Raw genomic sequence first — 20,757 nt, 5'->3', positions numbered from 1 at the left:
GAAGCAGTTTTATCCACAAATCAGAAGATCATTGGTTGAAAGTCCCATTGATGACTTAAACATAAAAATGAAGCTTAATGTTTCATTATGCTACTGAGGAATTTCTGTGCTTTTGGATGAGAATCCATTTCAAGGCCCCATTTTCTAGATCAATGTCACACAATCAAATAATCTGTCCAAATTTGCTATTTGTAGGTATCTGCTACATAAAAATTGACTGCTATGTTTATCACATCAAAGCTATCATTAGACCACACCCTGACACCCAGAACATCCACCTTTCTTTGATTATCTTCTTTCTTTCTCTACTCAACACCTGAAGCCACTTCCCATATTGAAACAGAGAATTATGCCGAGAATGCATTGAAGGGACTCTAGAAATAGAAAGAAATATTGGAGAGAACTGTGATTATACCACTTAGTTATGGAATGGCAAAAGTGGGTCCTAACATGGGATGAGGCTGAGTGAATGGACTTAACATAATTCAGATCTTGAACTTAGTGTGCATAAATCTACAATATAAAGCCACTCCTCATTCAACACCAAACATGGGCTGATGGTAACCAAGGAAGAAGTGTTGCTGCAAATTCATACAGATTGTGGTCTGTTGATAAGGAATTTGATTATCCATTTGCAGAGGGATGTGCAGAGACCCAGTTCTGTGTGTTTGGTAACCAGTTTGGTGGGTATGATTGTGTTGAACGCTGCTTGTAGTCCGTAAACAATAGTGTGATGTATGTGTTTTTATTGTCCAAGCGGTCTGGTGCACAGTGGAGAGCCAGTGAGATTGTATCCCCCGTTGATCGATTGTGGCAGTAAGCAAATTTTAGTGGGTTCAGGTTCTTGTTGAGGTAGGAGTTAATGTGTGCCATAACCAACCTCGCAAAGCATTTCATCACCACGGACATTAATGCCACTTGTTGGTAGTCATTGAAGCATTCATCCCGTTTTATTGATGCACTTTTAAAGCAGGTGGGAAGCTCAGACCTCAGTAATGAGAGGTTGAAGATGTCCACAAAAACTCCAGCCAGTTGGTCTGCACTAGTATTATGACCATGACAGGTATACCATCAGATCCAAACGCCTTCCGAAGGTTCACCCCACTGAAGGATCTTCGGACGTCAGCTTCTGTGACTGTGACTGTTATATCATCAGGGGCTTTGGGGGCTTGGGAGGCACATCAGTGTTCTCCCTATCAAAGCGTGGTAGTGAGCTCGTCTGGGAGTCATGCTTTGCTGTTGATTGAGTTAACCCCCGGTCTTGCCTTGTAGGAAATGATGGCAGACAAGCCCCACCTCAGCTGCCGAACATCTATCTTATTCTCCAGTTTAGAGTGAAAGCCGCTTTTAGCAGTATTGATGCCTTATCAAGGTCATATCTGGACTTCTTGTATGACTCTGCGTTGCCAGACATGAATGCCCGATACCTGGTCCTCAGAGGAACGTAGACCTCCTAGTTCATCCAAGGCTTCTGGTTGGGGAACACTCAGATGGTTTTCATGGGAACACACTCTTCCACACATTTCCTTATGAAGTCAGTAACAACTGATTTATTCATCTGCCCTTTAAGAAGCCCAGGCTAGGGTTGACTACTGAAGTCTGCCTGTCATCAGTGCCAGTCACTCACTAAACTCAGCCCCTGCTGCGGTGAAACAATGAGGAACAGCTAGGTCTGGCTACACACTGCAATCATGCAAATGAGCAAACAGCATGAAGTTGGTCTGCTCCTTGTATCCAAATCAAACTTCGGCAGCTGTCCAATTGACTTTGAATTTAGTTTTAAACTATCTGGAAAGTGAAGGAAATCTTTGTATCCATGAAAAGTACCATACCACTGAATATCTGAATATCAAAACAGTCTATCTATATACGAAAACTCTCGTTAGTTTGTTTGTTCCTGAACTACAGCGAAAACGGTGCATGATAGCGAGACAATTTTAGGCCCACCTTACTCACCGTCATCCCTTTGGTCCAAATGGAAGAAGTTCCATTGAAATTGGTGTTATATTTTTAAAGTTATTCACATTTTAAAGTTTAAATCTATCTCCTAGGGAGGGAGGGAGGAGGGTGGGTGGGGGGGGGGGAGGGAGGGAGGGGGGAGGAGGGAGGATAAGGGGGGTTGAGGGGGATGAAGTGGAGGGGAGGGAAAGGGGGAGGGGAAGTGGGGGAGGGGGAGGGGGTGGAGGGGCGGGGAGGGGGAGGGAGGGACAGGGGGTGGGGGGAGGGGGAGGGGAGAGGGGAGGGGGGAGGGAGGGGGATGGAGGGAGAGGGAGGGAGGGAGGGAGGGAGGGAGGGGGAGAGGGGGAAAGGAAGAGAGGGGGAGGGGGGAGAGGGGGAGGGGGGGGGGAGAGGGTACGGGGAGGAGAGGGTGTTGCACGTATGCAGGAAAGGTTTGGGCCCAACAGGTCCACTTGGACCAGTTATTTATATTATTTAAGAAAGGTTATTTGGAACCCTTCCCCAGTTCAGTCTGGTGACGATTCCACTTCCATAACACCATGATGATTCTAAACTTCTTTGGATACTGCTTCCTATAGTAATTGGTACATCAGGGTCCCAACACAATTTTGACAGGACTTTGAGGGATACATAATTAATTCTGGGTTTGTCAATAAAGTGCACATCGCAAGATTGCCTCCTCACAGGTAAACAGCGGTCATGACATATTTATTTACTAGTGGAGCTGTAATAATCTTGACCCTGTCTCATCAGTACATCTATCACAGGAAGAAATTCTGAGGCAGACAGAGGGATTAATTCTGGAATGTGCTCTAAATGTCCTTGAAGCGATGCAACATTCCCACTGCCTCTGGGGAATGTTTGCCTCGTGGCCACTCAAAATGAAGAAAGACCACTTGGGATAATATTGAGAACCTTAAGACCATGCATGAGGTGAGTGGTGGAAGGAGTGTACCACTCCATGAACCACGCACCTACCTGTCCCATCAGGCACCTTCTGCCCATCCGTGGATGAACCTATAATTCCTACATTGGCCTCACATTACTGGAGTGGAAGCAAGTCGTCATTCATCATAAGGAGCTGCGTAAGAAGAAATGCACCCAGCTTTTGTGGCTTGATTGGGCATTCATGAAAAATATTTTCACTTCTGCTTCCATTTTAAAAACTGAAAGTGAACTTCACATGGAGAAAAGGAGTAGGTTATGTTTCGGGTCAAGACCCTTCTTCAGTCTCAACGCGAAACGTCGCCTATTCCTTTTCTCCAGAGATGCAATCTGACCCGCTGAGTTATTCCAGCTTTTTGTGTCTATCTTTGATTTAAATCAGCATCTGCAGTTCCTTCCAAGACAATGAACTTCACATGACCTCACTGGAGTTTAGGAGGATGAGAGGGGATCTTATAGAAACATATAAAATTATAAAAGGACTGGACAAGCTAGATGCAGGAAAAATGTTCCCAATGTTGGGCAAGTCCAGAACCAGGAACCACAGTCTTAGAATAAAGGGGAGCCCATTTAAAGCTGAGGTGAGAAGAAACTTTTTCACCCAGAGAGTTGTGAATTTGTGGAATTCTCTGCCACAGAGAGCAGTGGAAGCCAAATCACCGGATGGATTTAAGAGAGAATTAGATAGAGCTCTCGGGTCTAGTGGAATCAAGGGATATAGGGAGATGGCAGGCACGGGTTATTGATTGGGGACAATCAGCCATGATCACAATGAATGGCGGTGCTGGCTCAAAGGGCCGAGTGGCCTCCTCCTGCACCTATTTTCTATGTTTCTATGTTTCTTCATGTGACCTTCTTGCGAGTCCTTCATCTTATTTAATGCAATTTAGAAAAAAATCCTCCAAGAGCTTTAATATCATTGTCAAAGATCAACTATTAAACTGTTCCTTCACTACATATACAGTATATATGTTATGAATCTACAATTTAAAATGTTGCATCCTATTCTCGAGATTAAGTTTTACAAGATAACAAACCAGGAACGAAAAGCTGCTGTCTTTGCTGACTGGCTAATTAAGTTCAATTCGCATAATACATTTTGATTTTACAGCTAAAGTCAGAAACATTATGATGTATTTAAACAAATATTGAGCATGAGGAACATTGGTCAACTACATTGTAATACTTTTGTGGCATTTTTTTGCAATGCAAAAAGGCCATAAGGTTATAAGTGATAGGTGTAGAATTAGGCCATTCGGCCCATCAAGTCTACTCTGCCGTTCAATCATGGCTGATCTATCTCTCCCTCCTAACCCCATTCTCCTGTCTTCTCCCCACAACCTCTGAGACCTGCACTAATCAAGAATCTAACTATCTCTGCCTGAGGAGACATTTTTTGTTCGGAGACTCTGTTAGGAGACATGTTTTTCTCTTATTGCAGAAGGAAGGCATGGAGTAGGTTGAACAAGATCATTCAACACAGCTTCTCCACACCCCCTCACTTCAACCCAACACTAACAACCACATAGCACCCCCACCTCCAACAAAATGATGTTCAACATTGAAGAGTATGCATATCACATGTAGCAATTGAATGCTTGGTATGGTTTTAAAATTATAATCCAATCTTGGAGGGGTAATTAAAAGCATAAAAAAATAGTTTAAACCCAGATTACACACAGATATGCCACAAGATCTTGGCTAATGATATAACCATTAAAGGTACTATGTGTCCCGCCCCCTCCCCTGACATCAGTCTGAAGAAGGGTCTCGACCCGAAACATCACCCATTCCTTCTCTCCCGAGATGCTGCCTGACCCGCTGAGCATTTTGTGTCTACATTCGATTTACACCAGCATCTGCAGTTTTTTTTCCTACGATGTGAACTAAATTGGATTCACATTTCTTTACTGCTTTGAATCCCTTATCTGTGTAAGCAAATGTTGGGTTTTGCCTCACTCAGCACAATCATGCCAGAACAAACCAAACCCTTGTAAAAATGTCAGGGAATGTTAACCTGAAATATGTTATGCCAAAGCAATTTATGCTTGTCGTTTTCAGGATTGCAGAGTTCACTTGGCCTGGATTAGGTCCACACCACAAAATTGGACATGGTCAAAACATTGTAAAGTCTAGCAAATTAATACAACAAAGCTTCCAATTCTGTTCATTTCCTTCAATATACAATGACAAAATGAAAACCTTTTTGTATATCGGCTTTACTAAGAAACCAATGAAAGTACTCCAATAAAATAATTATGTTATTTTAAAGACATTTTACGTGTATTTATATCTGGTTACTCAGACTAAAGTCTGAAAATCCATTTGAGATATTTATATTTTGCAAAATCTTATTTGCAGCTAGATTAATACAACTGCACAGTCTTAGAACCCTTATATTTTAAGAAATAATTCTTACTGGCAACAGAGAATTAATTCTATTTAATAATAGAATCACATGAAGATTTTGTGTTTGTCGTTATGCAAGTACATTTCAGCTTTTCTGAAGCGTGAACTGAAACCATACTAGCAAATTTGGGGGCAATTTTGCTGCCCTATACATTTGATATTTTCTGATCTTTTTTTTAACCTTTCTCGCAACTGAGTTACAGCATGAATCCCCCTCCAAGACCCAAGCTTTGAGTCGTATTAGCGAGTTTAAGCAAGTTATACCATTGTCAGTACATCTGCGCTACTCGTACCCTGATAACAGGGGAACAAAGCAACAATAAAAAATGAATGACTACTCTGGCTGATTGTTCTTCATCCAAACTAGTGATGGAAGCAATTCATGGCAACTGCATTTATTTGCCACCTGAGGTCCAGTAACTTTGAAGCTGGGAATAGGTTTAAATATGCAACCTGGTGCCAATGCTCGCTTAACACAGCAACCAGTGAGTTACTCTCTCTGTGCCACTGAGAGCTACTTCTAAATCATTTGAAATGAGATTCACTTGTGCGTCTTGATTTAAATAGCAATGGGTCTGTGCCATTTTACTGATGTTGCACCACTTATCACTGAAGTTTACTTCAAAAGAAGTGGTGAGATGCAAGGCACCTCCAAATAGTTCGGCTTTATGGCTCATTGTCCCCTTAATATCTCCTGAGACATTTATTTTAATAGGTAACTGGCCATAGATTGTTGAACACATTAAGCTATTGCAACCTATAATCCTGCAGCATTATTTCAAAGCTGGCACTAGGTCTCTCATTATAAAGATAAGCACAGATGCAGATTGGAAATCTGAGTAAAGCCTATATTCTTCCTCTTCAAATTCAACTGCGACTTCGCGTTTCCCGATAAATGGCAGACGGTTTAGCTGCAGCTCGACAATATAGTGAAATAAAACCTGATAAACCTGCAATTACATTGGATTCAGATAGAAACTCTAACAATTCACAAGCACAGCAAGACTGATTACTCTGGTTAACTTGAAACAAAATGTTCAGCATCAAATATCTTCAGAGTGAAAATAAAGTATCATTTTGAAATGTGGAATTTTATATTTATTGAAATACCTTTTCATGTCAATGGGCCAAATCTGACATAGTAACTGACAACATCAGAGATTCATAGAGCGAGGATGAGAAGGGAGACCTCAACCCATTATGCTTGTGCTAACTCTTCTAAAGAATGATCCAATTAGTCCCATCCTCCCATCTTTTCTCTTGGACTATATATTTGACCATTGACAGAACAATATGTAAAAATTGCCCAGTTCCATCCTGCCCACCAAGAGAGGTACAAATCCAATTTAATTACACTGCCAGGACTCATCTCATCCACCCTGGGTGGTTATTATTGACTCTCCTTGCACTTCTGTTTCAGGCAGTGAATTTCAGATCAGAAAAACCTGCTGCAGAAATCGATGTTTCCCCAAAGCACTTCTGTTCATTTTGTCAATCACTTTAAAACTGTATCTTCTGGTTATTGATCCTCATATAACTGAAAATAGATTACTGTTATTTGATGAAGGGTCCCCACCCGAATTGTCACCTACCCATTCCCTCCCCAGATGCTGCATGACCCACTGAGTTCCTCCAGAACTTTCTGCTTTGCTCAGGATTGTAGCATCTACAGTCCCTTGAGTCTTCATTGATTTTTTCTCATGCATGTAATGAAAATGGTAATGATTGTGTATATCAATTCTTCCTTTATATTTCTGGAGAACAATCTCCATGGATTTCACTACAGGGCGGCATGGTAGCGCAGCGGTAGAGTTGCTGCTTTACAGCGAATGCAGCGCCGGAGACTCAGGTTCGATCCTGACTACGGGTGCTGCACTCTAAGGAGTTTGTACGTTCTCCCCGTGACCTGCGTGGGTTTTCTCCGAGATCTTCGGTTTCCTCCCACACTCCAAAGACGTACAGGTATGTAGGTTAATTGGCTGGGTAAATGTAAAAATTGTCCCTAGTAGGTGTAGGATAGTGTTAATGTACGGGGATCGCTGGGCGGCACGGACTTGGAGGGCCGAAAAGGCCTGTTTCTGGCTGTATATATGTGATATGATATGATATGATAACCAATATATTTCATTGCTGGTACCATTCCAGCAATTTTCTCTGCATCCTTTCTATGACTTTGATAATCTCCCACAATAGTGTATGCATGGCCTATTCAGTATTTTATAAAGATTTCATGTTATTTGTTATTCCCAGATTGCAACGGTAATCTATATACTAAAACTCTCATTTGTTTGTTTGTTTGTTCCTGAACTACAGCCAAAACGGTACACGATGGCGCAACAATTTTAGGCCCATCTTACTCACCGTCGTCCCTTTGGTGCTAATGGAAGAAGTTTCATTGAAATCGGAGTTATATGTTTAAAGTAATTCATATTTTAAAGTTTAAATCTATCTCCTAGGGAGGGAGGGAGGGAGGGAGGGACGGGGTGGAGGGAGGGGGGTGGAGAGAGGGGGGAGGGAAGGAGGGGGAGAAGGGTGGATAAGGGGGGTTGAGGGGGATGGAGGGGGGGGAGGGGGAGGTAAAGGGGAAATGGAGGAGAGGAGGGGAGGGGGAGGGGAGGAGAGGGGGAAGGGGTGGAGGGAGGGGGGAGTGGAGGGATGAGGAGGGAGGGGGAGGAGGGAGGGGGTGAGGAGAGGGGGAGGGGATGGGGAGGAGGGAGGACGGGAGGTGAGGAGAGGGGGAGGGGAGGGAGGGGGGAGGGGAGGGAGGGGGAGGGGAGGGGAGGAGGGAGGGGGAGGAGGGAGGGGGGAGTGGATGGGAGGGGGAGGGGGTGTGAGGGTGTGAGGGGGGAGGGGAGGGGAGCGGTGGGAGAGGGGGGAGGAGAGGGTGCTGCACCAATGCAGGAGAGGTTTGGGCCCAACGGGTCCACTTGGTCTTGTAATATGTTAAAAACGATGTCTTCGGCTGCAGAACAGTTTGGAACATATTGGTAATTAAGAGGAAGCCACGGAATGGAGGTGCAGCACAGGTTAAACCTAGTACTTGGGTGAACAATCACAAGAAGCAAGTACATTCACAAGAAGCAAGTGCCTGGCCCATGGAGTTACTCCAGCACTTGGTGATCTATCGTTGGTATGAACCAGCATCTGTCGTTTTTTGTTTCTACAAAGTATTTATATGTCAGTTCAGCTAAATGGCTAGTTAATGGTGATTCCTGGATATGGGAAAAGGGGGCAAACAATGTTAATATTATTCATATTATGGGTAGGTGATTAAAGTGCCCTTTGCTGGCCGTAGATGCATCTAGCTTTGGAGTAGATCTTCAGCATGACAACTGGCCTGCTCTCTAGTCCAACAGCATTTACATGCTGTGAATGTTATTTATCAACCCATTCTTGAATATTTTCTGGGTCTTGAAACATATGGAATGCAATTTTTCTCCCTGAGTACTTGCGAATGGATTTAATATTGTGTAATAAGTAATAAATATCCACACTGAAACAATCTCTCCCTCAATGTCAGCAAAACAAAAGAGCTAGTTATCAATTCAGGCATAGAGTAATTGAGTGATACAGCTTGGAAGCAGGCCCTTTGGCCCAACTTGCCCACACCAACCAACAGGTCCCATCTACACTAGTCCTACCTGCCTACGTTTTACCCCATGTCCCTCTGAACCTGTCCTATCCATGTACCTGTCTAATTGCTCCTTAAACGTTGTGATGGTCCCTACCTCAACTTCCTCTTCTGGCAGCTCGTTCCATGCACTCACTCCTTTTTGTGCGAAAAAGCTACCCCTCAGGTTCTTAAATCTTTTCCTCTTCACCTTAAATGCATGACCTCTGGATCTTGATTCATCTACTTTGTGCAAGAGACTGTGCAAAACGGGGCTTCCCCACCGCCATTATAGATGAGGCTCTCACTAGGGTCTCTTCTACATCCCGCAGCTCCGCTCTTGCTCCCCCTCCTCCCACTCGCAACAAGGACAGAATCCCCCTCGTTCTCACCTTCCACCCCACCAGCCAGCGGATCCAACATATCATCCACCAACATTTCCGTCACCTACAACAGGACCCCACCACTGGCCATATCTTCCCATCCCCTCCCCTCTCTGCGTTCCGCAGAGACCGTTCCCTCCGTAACTCCCTGGTCCACTCGTCCCTTCCTACCCAAACCACCCCAACCCCGGGCACTTTCCCCTGCAACCGCACGAGATGCAACACCTGTCCCTTTACCTCCCCCCTCAACTCCATCCAAGGACCCAAACAGTCTTTCCAGGTGAGACAAAGGTTCACCTGCACCTCCTCCGACCTCATCTATTGCATCCGCTACTCTAGATGTCAACTTATTTATATCGGCGAAACCAAGCGCAGGCTCGGCGATCACTTCGCTGTACCAGATTTCTATAACCTTCATTTCCTTGATCTTTCAAATATTTACCTTGGATCCCATTCAATCTAGAATATGCAGGATGGAGTATAGGCTGCAGTCTGCATCAATGCTGCTGAAGTTGAGTTAGTCAAGAACTTCAAGTTCCTAGATGTAAATGTCACCAACAATTTGTCCTGGTCCATCCATACCTAAGATATGGTCAGGAAAGCACACCGACTGGTGCAGTGGTAGAGTTGCTACCTTACAGTGCCAGAGACCCGAGTTCGATCCTGACTATGGGTACTGTCTGTAATGAGCTTGTATGTTCTTCCTGCAACTGCGTGGGTTTACTCAAGTTCTCCGGTTTCCTCCCGCATTCCAAAGACGTGCAAGCTTATAGGTTAATTGGCTTCTATAAATTGACCCTAATGTGTAGGATACAACTAGTGTATGGGTGATCATTGATCCTTGCGGACTCAGAGGGCTGAAGGACCTGTTTCCATGCTGTACATCAAACTACCTGTTTCCTCAGAAGACAAAGAAAGTTTGACAAGTCCCCAATGACTCCTCCCAATTTCTACAGATGCATCATAAAAAAACATGCTATCAGAATGCATCACCTCTTCTGTACCAGATTTCTATAACCTTCATTTCCTTGATCTTTCAAATATTTACCTATCTCCAGTTTGAAATCTCTAAGCACCTCATTCTTAAATAACCAACCCCTTTCTTTATTTATTCTACACTTTCGTTCATCACTCTCCTTATACCTTTCTACTTTCCAAAACCTATTCTTGGATTACTCCTGTCAACTATTTAAAGATGTATCTGCCACAAATTTCGAAGAAGGACATTGCAGGCAAAACCGCAGCTTCTTAATGCCAGGGTAATATCCAGTTTCCTTCGCAAGTACAAATAATGGTCTTGAGAGGGTGACATTAAAAGCTATACTGAGGCTTTAAGATGCCATCATGGATAGTGGTATAAAAAAGTGTGAAACAAATGGAAAAAATAAAGAGACATCCACTTAAATTTTCTGGCTGGTGTTCCTATTTATAAATTTCATGAACTTACCTAAATTATTTGCTACCTTTTTTTATTGCGTCGTTATATAACTGGCATCTCATACAATACAAGCTCACTACCTAGCAATCCTGCAGCACACAGTTAAACAGTGTTGATTAACTTTTCCTTTCTAAAACCAACCGTCCAGTTAAATAAAGACTGGAACTAACCTTACATTTCCCCCTCTGGTCTTTTTGGTGTTCAGTGAATCAAATCTACACTCAATGCTTCAGTTGAAAAAAAAGATATGATCTTGCTGAAGAATAGATAAACTGAATTCCAATAAAGTTAACTGTTAAATGTGATGGATTTGGCAGAAATTGCTCAACTCTAAATAATAAATTATTTTGCACATGTTGGAGCAGTGCAGTATACCATTCCTCAAGTAAAGAAATACATAGCTTATCAGATTATCAACCCGCTGAGTTACTCCAGCACCTTTAATTTGTAAACTGGCATCTGCATTTCTTTGTTTCCACATTATCAGTTCATCTGCATATTCATGTTCATGAGTTCATGAGTTATAAGAGCAAAATTAGGCCATTCGGCCCATCAAATATACTCTGCCATTCAATCATGGCTGATCTATCTTTCCCTCTCAACCCCATTCTCCTGCCCACTCCCCATAACCCCTGACACCCGTACTAATCAAGAATCTGTCAATCTACGCCTTAAAAATATTAATTGACTTGGCCTCCACAGCCGTCTATGGCAATGAATCCTACAGATTCACCACCAATTTGACTAAAGAAATTCCTCCTCATCTCCTTTCTTTATGGCCTCTGATCTGAGACTCTCCCACTCATGGAAATATCCTCTCCCACTTTATCCAGGCATTTCACTATTCGGTAAGTTTCAATTAGATCCCCCATCATCCTTGTGAACTCCAGTGAGTACTGGCCCAGTGCCATCAATCGCTCATCATATGTTAACCCATTCATTCGTGAGATCATTCCCATAAACCTCCTCTAGACCCTCTCCAATGTCAGCACATCCATCCTAAGAAATAGGGCCTAAAACTGCTCACAATACTCCAAATGTGGTCTGACCAGTGCCTTATAAAGCTTCAGCATTACATCCCTGCTTTTATATTCTAGTCCTCTTGAAAAAAATACAATGCATTAGCCTTCCTTACAACCGATTCAACTTGCAAAGTAACCTTTTGGGAATCCTGCACCAGCACTCCCAAGTCCCTTTGCACCTCCGATTTCTGAATACTCTCCCCATTTAGAAAATAATCTACACATTTATTTCTACTACCAAAATGCATAACTCCACACTTTGCTACTCTGTAGTCTATCTGCTACTTATTTGCCCACTCTCCCAACCAGTCCAAGTCCTTCTGTTTTCTCTACGCTACCTGCCCCTACACCAATCTTCATATTATCTGCAAACATGGCCACAAAGCCTTCAATTCCATCATCCAAATCATTGATATACAAAATGAAGAGTAGCGCCCCAGCACTGACCCATAAGGACATAAGGTCATAAGGAATAGTACAATTTAGGCCATTCAGCCCATCAAGTCTTCTCCACCATTCAATCATGGCTGATCCATCTCTTCCTCATAACCCCATTCTCCTGCCTTCTCCCCATAACCTCTGACACCTGTACTAATCAAGAATCTATCTATCTCTGCCTTAAAAATATCCACTGGCCTGGCCTCCACAGCCTTCTGTGGCAAAGAATTCCACAGATTCACCATCCTCTGACTAAATTAATTTCTCCTTATCTCCTTCCTAAAGGAAGTTCCTTTATTTCTGAGACTATGACCACCAGTCCTAGACTCTCCCACGAGTTGAAGAGTCTTTCACTGTTCTGTTTGTTTCAATGAGATCCCCCCTCATTCTTCTAAACTCCAGCGAGTATAGGCCCAGTGCTGACAAACGCTCATCATGGTTTAACCTAGTCATTCCTTGGATCATTGTTGTAAACCTCCTCTGGACCTTCTCCAAGGCCAGCACATCCGTCCTCAGATATGGTGCCCAAAATTGCTCACAATATTCCAAGTATGACCTTACCAGCACCTTTTAGAGTCTCAACATCACATCGCTGTTTTTGTATACAAGCCCTCCTGAAATAAATGTTTGGATTGAGTTTGTTTTCTTTACTACAGATTAGCTTTTTGGGAAACCTGCACCAGCACTCCCAAATCCCTTTGCATCCCAGATTTCTGGATTCTCACCCCATTTAGAAAATAGCCTTTATTCCTACTACCAAAACTCCATACTTTGCTACACTATATTCCTTCTGCCACTTCTCTGCCCACTCTCCCAACCTGTCCAAGTCCTTCTGCAGAGTCTCTGCTTTCTCTGCACTATCTGCCCCACCAATCTTCACAATATCTGCAAACATGACCACAAAGCCTTCAATTCAAGGTTTCAAGGTTTCAAGGTCAATTTATTGTCACATGTACCAATTAAGGTACAGTGAAATTTGAGTTACCATACAGCCATACTAAGTGAAAAGCAACAAGACACACAACCACATAAAAATGAACAAAAACATTGAACACAGTGGATTCCACATTCCTCACTGTGATGGAAGGCAATAAAGTTCAATCATCCTCCTCTTTGTTCTCCCGCGGTCAAGGCAGTCAAAGCATCCTCAGTCGGGGTGATCAAAGCCCCCGCAGCCGATGATCGAAGCCCCCGTCGGAGTGATCTAAACTCCCGCGTCGTGGCGGTTGAAACTCTCTCTGCGGCAAGGGCTACCGAATCGGCCTTTCCTTACCAGAGATCGCGGGCTTCACGATGTTATAGTCCACAGGCCCCGTGGTTGGAGCTTCGATTCCCGGCAAAGGGATCACAAGCTCCACGATGTTGGAGTCCCGCAGACTCCTACGGCTTGGAGCGCCTGTTGGTCTCCAGGAAAGGCCGCCAACTCTGCGATGTTAGGCCGCAGTGGGGACGGAGATACGATATGGAAAACAATCGCATCTCCCTCGAGGTAAGAGATTGAAAAAAAAGATTTCACCCGAATCCCACCCCCACAGAAAACAAACCAAGAAACACTAAAACATACTTTTTAACACATACTGAAAATAACAAAAAGAAGAAAGGACAGACAGATTGTTGATGAGGCAGCTACTTCCATCATCCAAATCATTGATATACAATATGAAGAATAGCGGACTCAGCATTGACCCCTGTGGAACATCGGGATTAATAGTAATATGCAAATTACTACTAATCTGTATGTGCATAAGTTTACCCAAAAGGGCTCCTGAAAAGCCTGGTTTGAATACTTAGACAATTAACCCTGGACCACGGTTGCAAAAAATAGTTTGCACTCGATTCTCTCTCCACCTCTAGCACGGGTAAAGATATTGCATGCAACATAGAGTGACTGCCTTCATTATTTTTTTTAAGTTATAAGCATGTGGATAAATGTTACTAAACTGGATTTTCATGTAGGTTTTGCATATTGTTCTAGTTATCCTAAGGAAACCTTTGAAAAGTGGTAGATTTATAGTGAGAAATTAAAGGAAAAAAAATGTATGAACGCTAATTTCCTGAAAAGCTTCAGGCCAGAACTCAATATACCAGTTGTATATCTCAGAATAAACAGTAAAAAAAACTCACTCTGTGGAGTATAAAGTGGAGAAAGATGATTTATATGATTTTGATTATCCTCCCATAAAGGCTTCCATTATTGGGCTTTTTTCCTTATAAGGATAAATTCTCCGTGTTCTAGCTGGAGATAAAAGCTATGACAATGGTATACATGAATACAAAAGTTTTAGCTGTTAAAATATAATGTTAACACCGCTCATTTATTGTTCGACAGTGACTGAGCTTCACACCCATAGTGTGACATGTTCTCTACAGAAACACCCAAAACAATACATTTGAACAAAAAAATCTTGTCACAAAATAATTTACTCATTTTGTAATTTTCACTGTAACCCAAACAATGTTAGAAAAAAACTTGCATTTAAATAGTGCCTTTCACACCATCATTAAGCCCCATGTAATTTCAGAACCCATCAATTACTTTTGAATGTTAATTTCTGAGTTTGCCTGTCTAAAACAACAAATACACCAAAGCAGACAATATGATTAAGTTCTATCATCACCACCACTGATGCTATGAACACTGGTATCATCACCATGTCAATAACACAGGGGCCAATTCCCATTCATGACATAGAAGCTTCATTGAGGCAACATTTGTCAATTTCCCTTGGCTTCCCTCAAATATTTCCTCAGCCGTAATGACCCACATTCTAGTCAGAAATTCAGACATGTAGCAACTTTGTTTCAAAATGATGAGTCTGCGAAATTCTTGTCTCAGATGGATTCATTTGCAACCATTTCAAAATCAAATTTCCAAAAACATATGGGTAAAGATGGAGAAACTAAGAATAAGGAAAGGATTTTGTCCATTAGATGTGGGTGGGTACTAAATAAGTAGTATCTGTAGTCACAAAGGAGAAAGAAACGGGGGACAGTGAGATCAGTGTGGAGAGTACCAATATGCTTGGACAGTTTGAGATCTAGAAGAGGTGGGTTTGGAGCTCATGAAGAGCATCAAAGTGGAAAATCCCCAGGGCCTGATGGGATCTATCCCAGGTTATTGAGAGAGAGGAGATAGGAATTTGCAGGGGCTTTGATGAAGATCTTTGTATCTTCTCTGTCTCCTAGCAAGGACTGGAGAGTAGCCGCTCGTGCTCCTTCATTACAGAATCCACAAAATTATAGGCCGGTCAGCCTGAGGTCAGTGATAGCAAAATACTGGAGAGAATTCCTCAGAATAGGATTTAGATGCAATTGGCAGAGAGTGGGCTAATTTTGGACAGTCCATGGCTTTGTCCATTGCAGGTTACGTCTTACAAACTTGGTTGAGTTTTTTGAGTAGGTGACAAAGGTGATCGATGAAGTTAAGGCAGTGAATGGTGTTGACATGGGTTTTAATAAGGCATTTGATAAGTCCTTCATTGTAGGCTGATCGAGAAGGTTAAGACGCATGGGATCCATGGTGACTTGGACATGTGGATTCAGTACTGGCTTACCCATAGAATATAATATATTCCTTTATTCGTCCCACACCGGGGAAATTTACAGTGTTACAGCAGCAAAGTGGATAGCAAGAGAACAAGAGATCATTCATTATAAATAAAAGATACATAAATTGTCCACTATTCCGCACAGACATAGGTTTGTGGTGGAACATGTATTCTGGCTGAAAGTCTGTGAACAGTGGAGTTCTGCAGGGATCTGTGTTGGGACCTCTGCTGTTTGTGATATAAATAAATAATTTGGATGTAACGCAGTTGGCTGATAGTGAGTTTACATATGACACCAAGATTGCTGGGGGTCGCATACTGTGAGGAAAGCTGTTGAAGTATACAGTGGGATATACTCAGCTACAGAAATGGGTGGAGAAATGGAAGGTGAAGTTTAATCTAAGCAAGTGTGAGGCGTTGCACTTTAGGAGGTCGAATATAGGGGGAAACCAAACGATTAATGGCATGACTCTTAGCAGCTTTGATGCACAGAGTAATCTTGGGGTCCAAGTCCATAACTCCCTGACAGTGGCAAGACAAATAGTGGTAAAAAAAGAGGCACATGGTATACTTGCCTTTATTGGTGGGGGCTTAGAGATCCCTTGGTCTTCACCTTTCACTCAATCAGACTCGGCTTTTAGCACCTCTAGCCTTTGTCAGTTACTCCACCCATCCGGCATTCAAAACCCCCATCAGCTGTATCCACCTATCACTTGCCAGCTTTCTCCCGTCCTCACCTCTCTTGTCCAGATTTCTCCTCCGCACTACTATCAGACTAAAGAAGGATCTTGGCTCAAAACATCTTCAGTCCATTTCCTCCATAGATATTGCCTGACCCATTGAGTTCCTCCAGCATATTGTGTTTTGTTCAAGATTCCAATGTCTGCAGTTCCTTGCATCTTCATAAAGACTTGCCCAGTTGCACACCCATGACTGAAATACCACAAATCAGGTAAATGTATCTCTGGTGAGTTGAACATAGTTAAATAAACCTACCCTGACTCCCATCACCTTATTGTTTTTTTGACCACCAATAAGACCCCACTCCCTGGCACACAGGCATTACTGTCAGTGATATTGGGGCCATTGAACTCTGGTCAATGCTTTTAGATCTTCACAAAACTTTTCGGAATGCCTGGGATCAGGTTAATGTCTCGTGTCCTTTGAAACTGTTCAAAAAGATTTACACTATAGCTTTTTCTTATAGGAAAAAAAACAAATGTATATCAAAAAATTAATTCCAAGCATAAAAACTTTCAATTATATAATAAATTAATTATTTCAGCAGGATGGTCAGATCACCCTATCTGTGTGAGGAGAGCTTTGTGCTGCCTCTTTGGATTCTGTGGGAAATCCACAGGAGCAGCAGAAGCAGAGAGTGGCCCAGGAGTGTGAAACTGGGACACGAGGATAGGTTCTGGCACATCTTAGATGTCTTTTCAAGGTTCTTGCTATTATACAAACATAGAAACATTGAAAATAGGTGCAGGAGTAGGCCATTGGGCCCTTCGAGCCAGCACCGCCATTCAATGTGATCGTGGCTGATCATCAAAATCAGTACCCCTTTCCAGCTTTTTCCCCATACCCCTTGATTCCCTTAGCTCTAAGAGCTAAATCTAGCTCCCTCTATCACTTAGTAGTCTCTGTATTTTTATTATATGCCTATATCATTTGCATCTGTGGGGGGTCAGGCAGATAAGAATGAAAAATATACATTGAGACTCTGCTGTGCGATTAACCAATACCTTTTGGTTAAGTACTAGTCATTTGACTTGGCTGTTGCTCAGTGATCAGCTGGCAATAACTGTATAGTCGAATGACCTTACATATCACCACAGGCACAAATTTTGCAAGTGAGTAGCGTATGTTAAAGTTAGATACAGGTAACTAAAGCTAATCTGTGCCTCTTGTAGTGGAACATCTATGTTATGTGACTTAGTGGTAGATGCCAATCCAGTGGGATTTGCTGAAAACACAGCAGAATATTTACAACAAGATCTAACTGAACTAGCAAAGTGGGCAAATGAATGGCAGATTAAATTTATTTCAGAAAAGAGCAGACTGAGGCACTTTGGGAGGTTAAACTTGGGAGTTTGGGAGTGCAGAGTTTCAAATGCAATAAAGAAGCCTTAGTAAAAAAGTAAAGTAGGGCGAGAGAAATGATCTAATCACAGGGAGCAGTAAGCCAGGCAGGCATATGGTTAATGAGTCAGAAAAGTCGATTCAGAATAGTGATGTTCCATGGACATGAGAACTGTTCATTAACGTGTGGCCAGTGTTAGTGAATGCATCTTAAACTCCTACCTGTCACCATTTGCATCACCAGCCTCAGTCACCACACCCAGAGATAATCTCCAACTTGGGACTGGTGTCAAACTTTCAAACAGCCCAGCATTCTTAATAGCATTGCAAGCTTCCTGCCACATCTCGCAGCTTATCCACAGCAGTTATACTGTTGTGGCAAGCAAATTGCACAAATACATCTCACACACACCTTCTTACACGCAGTTTGGTTCCAAGTGAGGATTCTGCTTACCAGGTAGCAGAAAGGGCAGTGCTGGCCATTACTGGAGTGCCTTTTTAAAAGCTGCATGCCCATGGCCTTGAAAACCACATTTTGGCTTGTTCATTGTCCTTCTCTATACATTCCATTCTCCACATCCCAAAATCTCTTTTGGTTTACGAACTGAAGATGGTTAAACATGTACTGCTGACTCCCCCTCTTCTCACTGCAGCCCTATCCTGGCCTGGTGCTATGAGCTGAGCAGTGAATGAAACCACTCCAATTCTTGAATGTTTTTCAAAGACCCAACTCAATTACTGGTACCTGCTGAGTCCACAAACCCTGGAACTCGGAAGGGCAACAGTGTTGTCAAGTTCCAGCTTCCTAATGAGTGATGTAATGCAGGACTGAACCAATAGCTGACTATATTAATGATTATGGTATCATTATTTGTTGTGTTGTTGCATTAGTATATCTGTAAACCTGCAGCAAGTAAGAATTTCATTCCTGGTTCCTGATGCATATGATAATTCAACACTCTTGACTCCTTTCTGCATCAATGGAGTAGCTGCCAAAGAAAGCTAGGACTATGCACAATGAATTTCTTAGTTTATAGGCAGACCAAGCATCTCTAAACTTGCACAGGACTTCTTGCAATGCGAGATCAAATTAGCATTGAATGATCCTGTGAGCCTCTGGGGTACCAACATCCTCCCCACTTTTAATAAGGGCATATTGGTTGCAATATAAGGGTCACATTGACATGCATAGTGCAAGATAATGGGCAATACAATAGAGCCTGTGTTTTGCCGGACATTTTATTGAAAAAAGGGGAGGTAGGACTTTCAGACCGTTGAGTAACTGATGGCTAACTATCTTGATCTGTGAACTGACACCTTTCTTGTAGCTTGCCAAATGGACAAGTATTATTCACTACGACATGATGAATGGAACAGTGTATGGAACAGTTAATTACTGCGTCTGGCATATTATTACACAGATTTTAAAAACCTAAAGAACACATCACTGCAGTTTATGTTTCTCTCTTACTTATAACTTCAAATCTTTGAATTGTTCGAGAGTAAATGTTATTCAAGGAGTTAATTTAAAACAATGTTAAGGTAAAATAGACTTCTAATGTTTTCAACCAAATGATAGGTTTGAAATGTGAAACACACTTTTGCCTTATGATGTACACCATTAAGATGGCTGACAGCTCTGTGCTTTAGTGCTGTGATTTGTTTTCCATCTATTGAAATATTAGTATTTATTTTACATGAAGTGAAACTGAACAAGAGAAATTTCATTAAAAGGACACAATTCAAAAGCCATGCAAGAATTCCTTAAATGGAACCTATTGCGTATAACTTTATTTTCTTGTTCCTTTCATTGTCAATAGCGACAAGAGAGTTTTTCTCATTTTCAGGTTTGTTGTCGTTAAATGTTTGCATTTGGTATTTAGAAGTTGTTAGTGGAAGTTGTTAAACTAGGCAGATTGTGGCTTTCTCTCAGTGTTTTGTTGACAGTCGCAAATGTGGATATTTTCCTGATAATGAGGGGATAGCTTCTACTGTGACAGGTGGGTATTATCTTGCACAAGACTCTGCCAGGCTGACTCAAGTGGCCCTGAATTCACTTTGCACAAAGCAGAGCCAAAAGACAGCCTCTGACAGATACAGATTTATATAATCTTTACTCTGCAACATTTTCTCTGGCATTGCACTCATGAAAATGTATCCGAGACAATAAATTTCATCCAAATAAATGTTGAATATACCTTTTTTGACGAATGAACTCGACTCAGATAAAAGCTGCTACCAAGGTTAGATGTTGCATTTTAAGGCCTGCATTAAACTCTGGGCTCTTGCAGCTCTGGCTTTGAGAAGACCTGACTGGAGTGCCTGTCGTTCATTTAATTATAAAATCCCTTTCACTGCTCCTTTCATTTTTGCTTATTTTTATTTATTTCATAGAATATATATAAATGTAAATTTGGTGCATCTCCGATCAAATGTAGGCCTTTTGTTGGCAACATAACTGCATTATACATTCAGCTAGTTGCTGTGCTACAGAAGTGTACAGTTTGATGATTTGAATTACAAGGCAATAGCTGGCCTTTCTAAAGCTGAAGGTGACTTATTCCTGATGAATAACCATTGGTGGCAGGCTGTGCAGCATTCGCTCTGTTACCCTCCAGCCAATAAGAAGATGTAACAGCAACAACAATGGTCACGTTACTGGACCAGCATTCAGACGTGAGTTCAAATCCCACATGGTAGTTAGGGTATTTAAATTCAATTAATTCTGGAATTAAGAGCGCATTAGTTAACATTAACTTCACTGTCCGTGAATCTACTGGTCTATTGTCCAATCAAAATAAAACAGAATGGGCTGGAAAAACTCAGCAAGTCAGGCTGTACTTGTGGTCAAATGCAAGGATTGTATAAGTAATGGCATACAAAAGCAAAAGACTATTAACCTGGAAAATTACAAGAGGGGCTG

This window comes from Rhinoraja longicauda, chromosome 14, assembly GCF_053455715.1.
Source record: "Rhinoraja longicauda isolate Sanriku21f chromosome 14, sRhiLon1.1, whole genome shotgun sequence".
NCBI classification, from domain to species: Eukaryota; Metazoa; Chordata; class Chondrichthyes; order Rajiformes; family Arhynchobatidae; genus Rhinoraja; species Rhinoraja longicauda.
This window is presented reverse-complemented; position numbering follows the sequence as displayed.